This window comes from Lethenteron reissneri, chromosome 56 (assembly GCF_015708825.2).
Source record: "Lethenteron reissneri isolate LAM-NWPU_2019-01 chromosome 56, ASM1570882v1, whole genome shotgun sequence".
Classification (NCBI taxonomy): domain Eukaryota; kingdom Metazoa; phylum Chordata; class Hyperoartia; order Petromyzontiformes; family Petromyzontidae; genus Lethenteron; species Lethenteron reissneri.
In genome coordinates this window covers 7,139,031-7,151,681 of record NC_083834.1, presented here as the reverse complement: position 1 = coordinate 7,151,681, position 12,651 = coordinate 7,139,031, and the positions used below count along the sequence as shown (strand labels likewise).

Genomic DNA, 12,651 nt, shown 5'->3' with positions numbered 1-12,651 from the left:
ACTACACTATACACTACAATACTGCATACCAGTCAACCCCTTATCAGTGCCCTACCTTATTACAGCCCAATTCAGACTTTATTGGTCACCCCGTGCCCCCTATAAACCTCAACGTTCATCCTACAAAGTCCCTTTACAAGGGAGAAACACAAACAAATTGACGCCAATTTTGTTTTTGCCCCTATTGAAACGGCTGTTCGCCGTGTGGACTTGAACACTGAATTTCCCTGTACAAGAAGAACCCGGGGTTTAAACCGTACAGGTTGACAGCTTCGATAGTTCTAGATTTGAAGCTTTCGTGACTGCAAGGATTAATATTCTTAGGTTTTTTTCAGGTAAAGTCACGTAGGTAAGAAATTTAAAATTAAAATGTATAAAAGTAAAATAAAAATTAAATAAAAATCACGACGTTTCGGAGGCAACACAAGCTTCCGTCTTCAGGTGGAACCGTCACAGCACGATAGCTGTATTAATTTTAATTTTTTTACCTACGTGACTTTACCGAAAAAACCTAAGAATATGAAGCTTTGAGAGTCGCCATTGTGAGGGATGTGATGAGACTCTCATACCAACATTGGCAAAAGTAAAAAAAAAACTGAACAGAACGGGAAGGGCAAGGGAGCGAACAGGAATCGCCGCCCCCCCCCCCCCCAAAAAAACACAACTGCGTGGACCACGTGACAAATCGAATACCTTACACGGACACAATGCGACGTGGTTTCACGCGGTTGCTTCGAACTGTTGCTGGCGTTGTTGCTCGTCCAGGGGTTCGGCAACCTGCGGTTTAACAGCGGTTACTTGCGGTGACTCTTTGGTTGCCCCCCACCCGCCCCCACTAGAGGCCGATCAAAATTCGGTTTCGGTTTCGGCGACGAAAGTTGGCAAATAGCCTCTTTCGGCAAAGTTTCGGTTTCGGCCGAAAGTCAATTTGTAACTTTCGGTTTCGGCCGAAACCAGAAACTCAGTTTCGGTCGGCCTCTAACCCCCACCCCACCACCCTTTGTGGGCAGCCGTTTAAAAAATTAACTTAAATCTTAAAACGTAATTTCACATAAAGATAATTGATTAAATGTGGTAGGGAATGGGTTCACTGTGGAATGTCTCGCTAGTGACAACAACATTGTACAACTGTCGCAAACTCTCTAAGCGAGGACATCTATCTATATATACTAGCTGTACTACCCGGCTTCGCCCGGGACTTGGATCCACCACGCCCGGCCGCCTTTGTCTTCCAAGTGCCGATGTTAATACGCCACACCAGTTACTCGTTTGAGGCTGAGTCGACCTAGGGGAGGTTCAAATAATCGTCACCGGTGGTGGCCGTGAGCGGGAATCGAACTCGGTTCGCCGGGTTGGTAGCGCAGCGTAGCGTTAAGCACTACACCCACCGCTCCTCACACACCACACACGCACAGACACACACACAGACACACGCAGACACACACAGACAGACACAGACAGACACACACACACACAGACACACAGACAGCACGCTAAGCACTACACTACCGCTCCCCACACACCACACACGCACACACACAGACACACACACAGACACACACACAGACACAGACAGCACGCTAAGCACTACACTACCGTTCCCCCTACACAACACACGCGCGCGCGTCCATAGGTACACATACACGCGCTTGCTGCAGACACACACGACTTTCAGGGTGCGTAAGGCAGTAAACGACTGAAATAATAAAGCGGCAATGCTGTGCGAGGAACGCCTTAGACCAGCAACACATTTGTGTAATGCGAGCGTAAACACACAAACACATACAAACACATACACACACATACATACACACACATACACACAAACACATACACACAGACATACACATACACACAAACACACACATACATGCACACAAACACATACACAATACACACACATATATGCAGACACAGACAGACACATAACACACATACATACACACACATACACACACATACATAGACACACACATACATAGACACACACATACATACACACAAACACATGCACACACGTACATACACACATACATAGAGACACGCAGACATACACATAAAGACATAAAAAAAAACCCACATACATACACACACACATACACACAAACACATACATACACATACATACACACATACATAGAGACACACAGACATACACATAAACACAAACACACATACACATGACCCGGCTTCGCCCGGGACTTGGATCCACGATGCCCCGCCGCCTTTGTCTCCCCAGTGACGATGTTCACACACGACAGCAGTTACGCTTTTGAGGCTGAGTGGACCTAGGGGAGGGCCAGGTCCGTTTCAAATAATCGTCAGCGGTGGTGGGCGTGAGTTGGAATCGAACTGGGGTCGCTCAAGCAGCTTAATGACTGTTTGTACAAAGAACATATAAAGAATCGATTATAATAACCAGGCAAGAGTCCACATTATAGACTGCCAGTACACGCACTCAGCTGCATAAGCAGGCTAGAGTGTACATGATAGAGTGGCAGTACGCTCACCGAGCTTAATAAGCAGGCTACAGTGTACATGATAGACTGGCAGTACGCTCACCCAGCTTAATGAGTATTTGTACAGTGAACATTAAAGTAATCGATTGTTGGCGCGTTGGGTTTAAAAGTAATATTAATAGCACACATTGTGGTGGGGGTGTAGTGAAGAGTAGGAAAAACTTTGATGAATTTACCTCAGAGTGGCGTGGTGGGTGTCGAGGCCTAGTAGCGTGCAAAGCCTGCGGCCTCGCCTAAAATTGTCGGCTTGGAAGAGGCAGGGTACTGGTGGCGTTCCTTCCCCCCCCCCCTAGCGCTCCAACAATACTGTGTAATGGCTATTATTTAATTAAATACGGAGCTTATGAAAGTGGCGAAGGCGTGGCTAGCCGTTGGCAGGGGCAACCGCCGTCCAATGAAACTGCAGCCCTTGGCGAAGGCGTGGCTAGCCGTTGCCAGGTCCAATGAAAGCGGCGAAGGCGTGGCTAGCCGTTGCCAGGGGCAACCGCCGTCCAATGAAAGTGCGTATGGGCCAAAGTCCACACACACACACACAGACAGACAGACATGAACGATTTTATATATATAGATATAAAATCGTTCATGTCTGTCTGTCTGTGTGTGTGTGTGTGTATTTCGGCCCATACGCACTTTCATTGGACGGCGGTTGCCCCTGGCAACGGCTAGCCACGCCTTCGCCGCTTTCATTGGACCTGGCAACGGCTAGCGACGCCTTCGCCAAGGGCTGCAGTTTCATTGGACGGCGGTTGCTTCTGCCAACGGCTAGCCACGCCTTCGCCACTTTCATAAGCTCCGTATTTAATTAAATAATAGCCATTACACAGTATTGTTGGAGCGCTAGGGGGGGGGGGAAGGAACGCCACCAGTACCCTGCCTCTTCCAAGCCGACAATTTTAGGCGAGGCCGCAGGCTTTGCACGCTACTAGGCCTCGACACCCACCACGCCACTCTGAGGTAAATTCATCAAAGTTTTTCCTACTCTTCACTACACCCCCACCACAATGTGTGCTATTAATATTACTTTTAAACCCAACGCGCCAACAATCGATTACTTTAATGTTCACTGTACAAATACTCATTAAGCTGGGTGAGCGTACTGCCAGTCTATCATGTACACTGTAGCCTGCTTATTAAGCTCGGTGAGCGTACTGCCACTCTATCATGTACACTCTAGCCTGCTTATGAAGCTGACTGCGTGTACTGGCAGTCTATAATGTGGACTGTAGCCTGGTTATTATAATTGATTCTTTATATGTTCTTTGTACAAACAGTCATTAAGCTGCTTGAGCGACCCCAGTTCGATTCCAACTCACGCCCACCACCGCTGACGATTATTTGAAACGGACCTGGCCCTCCCCTAGGTCCACTCAGCCTCAAACGCGTAACTGCTGTCGTGTGTGAACATCGTCACTGGGGAAACAAAGGCGGCGGGGCATCGTGGATCCAAGTCCCGGGCGAAGCCGGGTCATGTGTATGTGTGTTTGTGTTTATGTGTATGTCTGTGTGTCTCTATGTATGTGTGTATGTATGTGTATGTATGTGTTTGTGTGTATGTGTGTGTGTATGTATGTGGGTTTTTTTTATGTCTTTATGTGTATGTCTGCGTGTCTCTATGTATGTGTGTATGTACGTGTGTGCATGTGTTTGTGTGTATGTATGTGTGTGTCTATGTATGTGTGTGTATGTGTTTTTGTGTATGTATGTGTGTGTATGTATGTGTGTTATGTGTCTGTCTGTGTCTGCATGTATGTGTGTGTGTATTGTGTATGTGTTTGTGTGCATGTATGTGTGTGTTTGTGTGTATGTGTATGCCTGTGTGTATGTATGTGTGTGTATGTGTGTGTATGTGTTTGTGTGTATGTGTGTGTATGTGTTTGTATGTGTTTGTGTGTTTACGCTCGCATTACACAAATGTGTTGCTGGTCTAAGGCGTTCCTCGCACAGCATTGCCGCTTTATTTTTTCAGTCGTTTACTGCCTTACGCACCCTGAAAGTCGTGTGTGTCTGCAGCAAGCGCGTGTATGTGTACCTATGGACGCGCGCGCGTGTGTTGTGTAGGGGGAACGGTAGTGTAGTGCTTAGCGTGCTGTCTGTGTCTGTGTGTGTGTGTCTGTCTGTGTGTGTCTGCGTGTGTCTGTGTGTGTGTCTGTGTGTGTGCGTGTGTGGTGTGTGGGGAGCGGTAGTGTAGTGCTTAGCGTGCTGTCTGTGTGTCTGTGTGTGTGTGTGTCTGTCTGTGTCTGTCTGTGTGTGTCTGCGTGTGTCTGTGTGTGTGTCTGTGCGTGTGTGGTGTGTGAGGAGCGGTGGGTGTAGTGCTTAACGCTACGCTGCGCTACCAACCCGGCGAACCGAGTTCGATTCCCGCTCACGGCCACCACCGGTGACGATTATTTGAACCTCCCCTAGGTCCACTCAGCCTCAAACGAGTAACTGGTGTGGCATATTAACATCGGCACTTGGGAGACAAAGGCGGCCGGGCGTGGTAGATCCAAGTCCCGGGCGAAGCCGGGTCATGTGTATGTGTTTATGTGTATGTCTGTGTGTCTGTATGCATGTGTGTATGTATGTGTTTGTGTGTATGTCTGTGTGTGTATGTATGTGGGTTTTTTTGTATGTGTTTATGTCTATGTCTGTGTGTCTGTATGTGTGTATGTACGTGTGTGTATGTGTTTGTGTGTATGTGTGTGTGTATGTATGTGTGTATGTGTGTGTGTATGTATGTGTGTATGTGTTTCTGTGTATGTATGTATGTATGTGTGTTATGTGTGTCTCTGTGTGTCTGCATGTATGTCTGTGTGTATTGTGTATGTGTTTGTGTGTATGTATGTGTGTGTTTGTGTGTATGTGTATGTCTGTGTGTATGTATGTGTGTGTATGTGTGTGTGTGTGTTTGTGTGTATGTGTGTGTGTGTATGTGTTTGTATGTCTTTGTGTGTTTACGCTCGCATTACACAAATGTGTTGCTGGTCTAAGGCGTTCCTCGCACAGCATTGCCGCTTTATTATTGCAGTCGTTTACTGCCGTGCGCACCCTGAAAGTCGTGTGTGTCTGCAGCAAGCGCGTGTATGTGTTCCTATGGACGCGCGCGCGTGTGTTGTGTAGGGGGAACGGTAGTGTAGTGCTTAGCGTGCTGTCTGTGTCTGTGTGTGTGTGTCTGTGTGTGTGTCTGTGTGTGTGCGTGTGTGGTGTGTGGGGAGCGATAGTGTAGTGCTTAGCGTGCTGTCTGTGTGTCTGTGTGTGTGTGTGTCTGTCTGTGTCTGTCTGTGTGTGTCTGCGTGTGTCTGTGTGTGTGTCTGTGTGTGTGTCTGTGCGTGTGTGGTGTGTGAGGAGCGGTGGGTGTAGTGCTTAACGCTACGCTGCGCTACCAACCCGGCGAACCGAGTTCGATTCCCGCTCACGGCCACCACCGGTGACGATTATTTGAACCTCCCCTAGGTCGACTCAGCCTCAAACGAGTAACTGGTGTTGCGTATTAACATCGGCACTGGGGAGACAAAGGCGGCCGGGCGTGGTGGATCCAAGTCCCGGGCGAAGCCGGGTCATGTGTATGTGTGTATGTGTTTATGTGTATGTCTGTGTGTCTGTATGCATTTGTGTATGTATGTGTGTGCATGTGTTTGTGTGTATGTATGTGTGTGTGTATGTATGTGGGTTTTTTTGTATGTGTTTATGTGTATGTCTGCGTGCCTGTATGTATGTGTGTATGTACGTCTGTGGATGTGTATGTGTGTGTCTATGTATGTGTGTGTATGTGTTTCTGTGTTTGTATGTGTGTGTATGTATGTGTGTTATGTGTCTGTCTGTGTGTCTGCATGTATGTGTGTGTGTATTGTGTATGTGTTCGTGTGTGTTTGTGTGTTTACGCTCGCATTACACAAATGTGTTGCTGGTCTAAGGCGTTCCTTACACAGCATTGCCGCTTTATTATTTCAGTCGTTTACTGCCGTACGCACCCTGAAAGTCGTGTGTGTCTGCAGCAAGCGCGTGTATGTGTACCTATGGACGCGCGCGCGTGTGTTGTGTAGGGGGAACGGTAGTGTAGTGCTTAGCGTGCTGCCTGTGTCTGTGTGTGTGTGTCTGTGTGTGTGTCTGTGTGTGTGTCTGTGTGTGTGCGTGTGTGGTGTATGAGGAGCGGTGGGTGTAGTGCTTAACGCTACGCTGCGCTACCAACACGGCAAACCCAGTTCGATTCCCGCTCACGGCCACCACCGGTGACGATTATTTTAACCTCCCCTAGGTCGACTCTGCCTCAAACGAGTAACTGCTGTAGCGTATTAACATCGCCACTGGGGAGACAAAGGCGGCCGGCCGTGGTAGATACAAGTCCCGGGCGAAGCCGGGTAGTACAGCTAGTAACTAAATAAAGAGACGCAAGTTTCTTCCATCAATTATTTAGTTGAAATAAGTCAGAACGTGTTGTTGTCGTTGTTGTCATCTGCTGTATATCCGCTGTTGTGTTTGTGTAGCTCCGCGTGCGATGGGGCAAAGATGAAAAAACCCACGACAAATGGCCCCGCTGCTGCTGCTGCTTCTTCAACCTTCAAATATCGCCGACTCCTGTGCTCGACGGATGGGGTGGTCCAACTAGGATGAGATAGTCCGCTCACTCAGATGGGATGATCGACTCAGATGGGATGATCCACTCAGATGGGATGATCCACTCACTCAGATGGGATAGTTCACTCAGATGGGATGATCCACTCAGATGGGATGGTCCACTCACTCAGATGAGATGGTCCACTCACTCAGATGAGATGGTTCACTCAGATGGGATGATCCACTCAGATGGGATGATTCACTCACTCAGATGGGATAGTTCACTCAGATGGGATGATCCACTCAGATGGGATGGTCCACTCACTCAGATGAGATGGTCCACTCACTCAGATGAGATGGTTCACTCAGATGGGATGATCCACTCAGATGGGATGATCCACTCACTCGGATGGGATGACCCACTCAGATGGGATGATCCACTCAGATGGGATGGTCCACTCACTCAGATGAGATGGTCCACTCACTCAGATGAGATGGTTCACTCAGATGGGATGATCCACTCAGATGGGATGATCCACTCACTCGGATGGGATGATCCACTCAGATGAGATGATCCACTCACTCAGATGGGATGATCCACTCACTCAGATGGGATGATCCACTCACTCGGATGGGATGATCCACTCAGATGGGATGGTTCACTCAGATGAGATGATCCACTCACTCAGATGAGATGGTCCACTCAGATGGAATGATCCACTCATTCAGATGGAATGATCCACTCACTCAGATGGGATGGTCCACTCACTCAGATGAGATAGTCCACTCAGATGGAATGATCCACTCAGATGGGATGATCCACTCGGATGAGATGGTCCACTCACTCAGATGGGATGATCCACTCAGATGGGATGATCCACTCAGATGGAATGATCCACTCACTCAGATGGGATGATCCACTCAGATGGGATGGTCCACTCCCAGCCGGATCGTAGCGCGATAACAAAGTCGAGCTCACGTCGGTCGGCACCCCAAACGAGATTCGTTCACCTCCAGGTAATTTCCACAAGAGATATATTTTAAAAAATACAATAAAAACAATTCTAATTAAATCCTGAGTACCGTGCGTGCATTTGGTGTACAGAGAGAGAGTGGGGAGAGAGTGTGGGTGGGGAGAGTGGGGAGAGAGTGTGTGGAGGGTGGGGAGAGAGAGTGGGGAGAGAGTGTGTGGAGGGTGGGGAGAGAGAGTGGGGAGAGAGTGTGGGGAGAGAGGGTGGGGAGAGTGTGTGGAGGGTGGGGGAGAGAGAGTGGGGAGAGAGTGTGTGGAGGGTGGGGAGAGAGGGTGGGGAGAGTGTGGGGAGAGTGGGGAGAGAGTGTGGGGAGAGAGGGTGGAGAGAGAGGGTGGGGAGTGTGGGGAGAGTGGGGAGAGAGTGTGGGGAGAGGGTGGGGAGAGTGGGGAGAGAGTGTGGGGAGAGAAGGTGGGAAGAGAGGGTGTGGAGATAGCGTGATGAGGGTGGGGAGAGAGTGTGGGGAGAGTGTGGGGAGTGTGGGGAGAGAGTGTGGGGAGAGAGTGTGATGAGGGTGGGGAGAGAGTGTGGGGGGAGAGCGTGGGGAGAGAGTGTGATGAGGGTGGGGAGAGAGTGTGGGGAGTGTGGGGAGGGTGGGGAGAGAGAGTGGTGAGAGAGTGTGTGGAGGGTGGGGAGAGAGAGTGGGGAGAGAGTGTGGGGAGAGGGTGGGGAGAGTGTGTGGAGGGTGGGGAGAGAGAGTGGGGAGAGAGGGTGGGGAGAGAGTGTGGGGAGAGAGGGTGGGGAGAGTGTGGGGAGAGTGGGGAGAGAGTGTGGGGAGAGAGGGTGGAGAGAGAGGGTGGGGAGTGTGGGGAGAGTGGGGAGAGAGTGTGATGAGGGTGGGGAGAGAGTGTGGGGAGAGAGCGTGGGGAGAGAGTGTGATGAGGATGGGGAGAGAGTGTGGGGAGAGAGAGTGGGGAGAGAGTGTGGGGAGGGTGGGGAGAGAGGGTGGGGAGTGTGGTGAGCGTGGGGAGAGAGTGTGAGGAGAGAGCGTGGGGAGAGTGGGGAGAGAGTGTGATGAGGGTGGGGAGAGAGCGTGGGGAGAGAGTGGGGTTCAAAGGCCCTGCCACGTATACGTTATTTGACTATTAATCGCGTGAAATTTCCATTATCGCCATGGCCTAAGAACATAACTGCAGCTCATTGTGCCCAGGGATACAAAGGGGGCTGTGTCCCCCCCCCCCCCCCGAACTCGGCGGCCACGAGGCTCCGTGAAGAGCAGAAACAAAAATCCGGATCCAAAGCGACTGGGCACGGAGCTGAGTAGCAACGGGGAGGAGGAGGAGAGGGAATCGTTTGAGAGCAGAGATACCTCACCTCGCACTCTTCCCCCTAACCCACCAGTTAACCCAGACACTATGGGAGGGGGGAGCGGTGGTGCAGTGGTTGTGCATCATTGTGTTTGACCCGCGCCGTGCCCGTGAACCCGACCACGGCTCACATCAGTGGCGATCGTGAGAGGCTCTCCCCCACCCCACCCCCCCGCAACGGCCAAAACCCCTCCCATCTCTCCCGACCCACACCGGGCGTCGTGGTGAAGTATGGTCACGCGTATGGCCGGGTCACGTGGAGTCGCGTGCGAAGCGGAGGTCATGTGGGGCCGACTCCTGTGCTGGTCGGATGGGATGGTCCACTAGGATGAGATGATCTACTCACTCAGATGAGATGATCCACTCAGATGAGATGATCCACTCACTCAGATGGGATGGTCGACTTAGATGGGATGATCCACTCAGATGGGATGGTCCACTCCCAGCTGGATCGTAGCGCGATAGCAAAGTCAAGCTCACGTCGGTCGGCACCCCCAAACGAGATTCATTCACCTCCAGGGATATTTCCACGTGAGATATATTTTAAAAAATACAATAAAAACAATTCTAATTAAATCCTGAGTACCGTGCGTGCATTTGGTGTGCATAGAGAGCGTGGGGAGAGAGTGTGGAGAGAGAGAGAGTGGGGAGAGTGTGGGGAGAGTGGGGAGAGAGTGTGGGGAGAGTGGGGAGAGTGGGGAGAGAGTGTGGGGAGAGAGTGTGGGGAGAGAGGGTGGGGAGTGTGGGGAGAGTGGGGAGAGAGGTGTGGGGAGAGTGGGGAGAGAGTGTGGGGAGAGAGTGTGGGGAGAGTGTGAGGAGAGTGGGGAGAGAGTGTGGGGAGAGAGCATGGGGAGAGAGTGTGGGAGAGTGGGGAGAGAGGGTGGGAGTGTGGGGAGAGTGGGGAGAGAGTGTTGGGAGAGAGCATGGGGAGAGAGTGTGGGGAGAGTGGGGAGAGAGTGTGGGGAGAGTGTGGGGAGAGTGTGGGGAGAGGGGGAGAGAGGGTGTGAGGTGGGGAGAGTAGGGAGAGAGTGTGGGGAGAGAGTGTGGGAGAGAGTGTGGGGAGAGTGTGGGGAAAGAGTGTGGGAGAGAGGTGTGGGGAGGTGTGGGGAGAGAGTGTGGGGAGAGTGTGGGGAGAGTGGGGAGAGAGTGTGGGGAGAGAGCATGGGGAGAGAGCGTGGGGAGAGTGTGGGGAGAGTGGGGAGAGAGGGTGGGGAGGGTGGGGAGTGGGGGAGAGTGGGGAGAGAGTGGGGAGAGAGTGTGGGGGAGAGAGTGTGGGGAGAGGGGGAGAGAGGGTGGGGAGTGTGGGAGAGTGGGGAGAGAGTGTGGGGAGAGAGTGTGGGGAGAGAGTGTGGGGGGAGAGTGGGGAAAGAGTGTGGGGAGAGAGTGTGGGGAGTGTGGGGAGAGAGTGTGGGGAGAGAGTGGGGGAGAGAGTGTGGGGAGAGTGTGGGGAAAGAGTGTGGGGAGAGAGGTGGGAGAGGTGTGGGGAGAGAGTGTGATGAGTGTGGGAGAGAGTGTGGGAGAGTGTGGGGAGAGGGGGAGAGAGTTGTGGGGATGAGAGCATGGGGAAAGAGCGTGGGGAGAGTGTGGGGAGAGTGGGAGAGAGGGGGGAGGGTGGGGAGTGTGGGGAGAGTGGGAGGAGAGTGTGGGGAGGAGAGTGTGGGGAGAAGAGTGTGGGGAGAGTGGGGAGAGAGGGTGGGGAGTGTGGGAGAGAGTGGGGAGAGAGTGTGGGGAGAGAGTGTGGGGAGAGAGTGTGGGGAGAGTGTGGGGAAAGTGTGGGGAGAGTGTGGGGAGAGTGGGGAGAGAGGGTGTGAGGTGGGGGAGAGTAGGGAGAGAGGAGTGTGGGGAGAGAGTGTGGGGGGAGAGTGTGGGGAGAGAGGGGGAAGAGTGTGGGGAGAGAGTGTGGGGAGTGTGGGAGAGAGAGTGTGGGGAGAGTGTGGGGAGAGTGGGGAGAGAGTGTGGGGAGAGAGCATGGGGAGAGAGCGTGGGGAGAGTGTGGGGAGTGTGGGGAGAGAGGGTGGGGAGGGTGGGGAGTGTGGGGAGAGTGGGGAGAGAGTGTGGGGAGAGAGTGTGGGGAGAGAGTGTGGGGAGAGTGGGGAGGAGAGGGTGGGGAGTGTGGGGAGAGTGGGGAGAGAGTGTGGGGAGAGAGTGTGGGGAGAGAGTGTGGGGAGAGTGTGGGGAAAGAGTGTGGGGAGAGAGTGTGGGGAGTGTGGGGAGGGAGAGTGGGGAGAGAGTGTGGGGAGAGAGTGTGGGGAGAGTGTGGGGAAAGAGTGTGGGAGAGAGAGTGTGGGGAGAGAGTGTGGGGAGAGAGTGTGATGAGTGTGGGGAGAGAGTGTGGGGAGAGTGTGGGGAGAGTGGGGAGAGAGTGTGGGGAGAGAGCATGGGGAAAGAGCGTGGGGAGAGTGTGGGGAGAGTGGGGAGAGAGGGTGGGGAGGGTGGGGAGTGTGGGGAGAGTGGGGAGAGAGTGTGGGGAGAGAGTGTGGGGAGAGAGTGTGGGGAGAGTGGGGAGAGAGGGTGGGAGTGTGGGGAGAGTGGGGAGAGAGTGTGGGGAGAGAGTGTGGGGAGAGAGTGTGGGGAGAGTGTGGGGAAAGTGTGGGGAGAGAGTGTGGGGAGTGTGGGGAGAGAGTGTGGGGAGAGAGTGTGGGGACGAGAGTGTGGGGAGAGTGTGGGGAAAGAGTGTGGGGAGAGAGTGTGGGGAGAGAGTGTGGGGAGAGAGTGTGATGAGTGTGGGGAGAGAGTGTGGGGAGAGAGTGTGGGGAGAGAGTGTGGGGAGAGAGTGTGGGGAGTGTGGGGAGAGAGTGTGGGGAGAGAGTGTGGGGAAAGAGTGTGGGGAGAGTGTGGGGAGAGTGGGGACGAGAGTGTGGGGAGAGAGTGTGGGGAGAGAGTGTGGGGAGAGTGGGGAGGAGAGTGTGGGGAGAGAGTGTGGGGAGAGAGCGTGATGAGCGTGGGGAGAGAGTGTGGGGAGAGAGCGTGATGAATGTGGTGAGAGATAGTGGGGTTTCAAAGGCCCTGCCACGGATACCTTCTTTGACTATAATCGCGTGAAATTTCCCATAATCGCCATGGCTTAAGGACATCACTGCAGATCATTATGCCCAGGGATACAAAGGGGGCTGTGTACCCCCCCCCCCACCCCCCCCGAACTCGGCGGCCACGAGGCTCCGTGAAGAGCAGAAACCAAAAATCCGGATTCCAAAGCGACCTGGGCACGGAGCTGAGTAGCAACGGGGAGGAGGAGGAGAGGGAATCGTTTGAGAGCAGAGATAC

General features: G+C 52.7%; 1 pseudogene; it reads left to right on the top strand.

Annotated features, from left to right (window-relative positions):
• LOC133357078 (sulfotransferase 6B1-like) overlaps positions 1–8,125 on the top strand; it is a 32,411-nt pseudogene extending 24,286 nt beyond the window's left edge.
• The last annotated feature ends 4,526 nt before the right edge of the window (positions 8,126–12,651 follow it).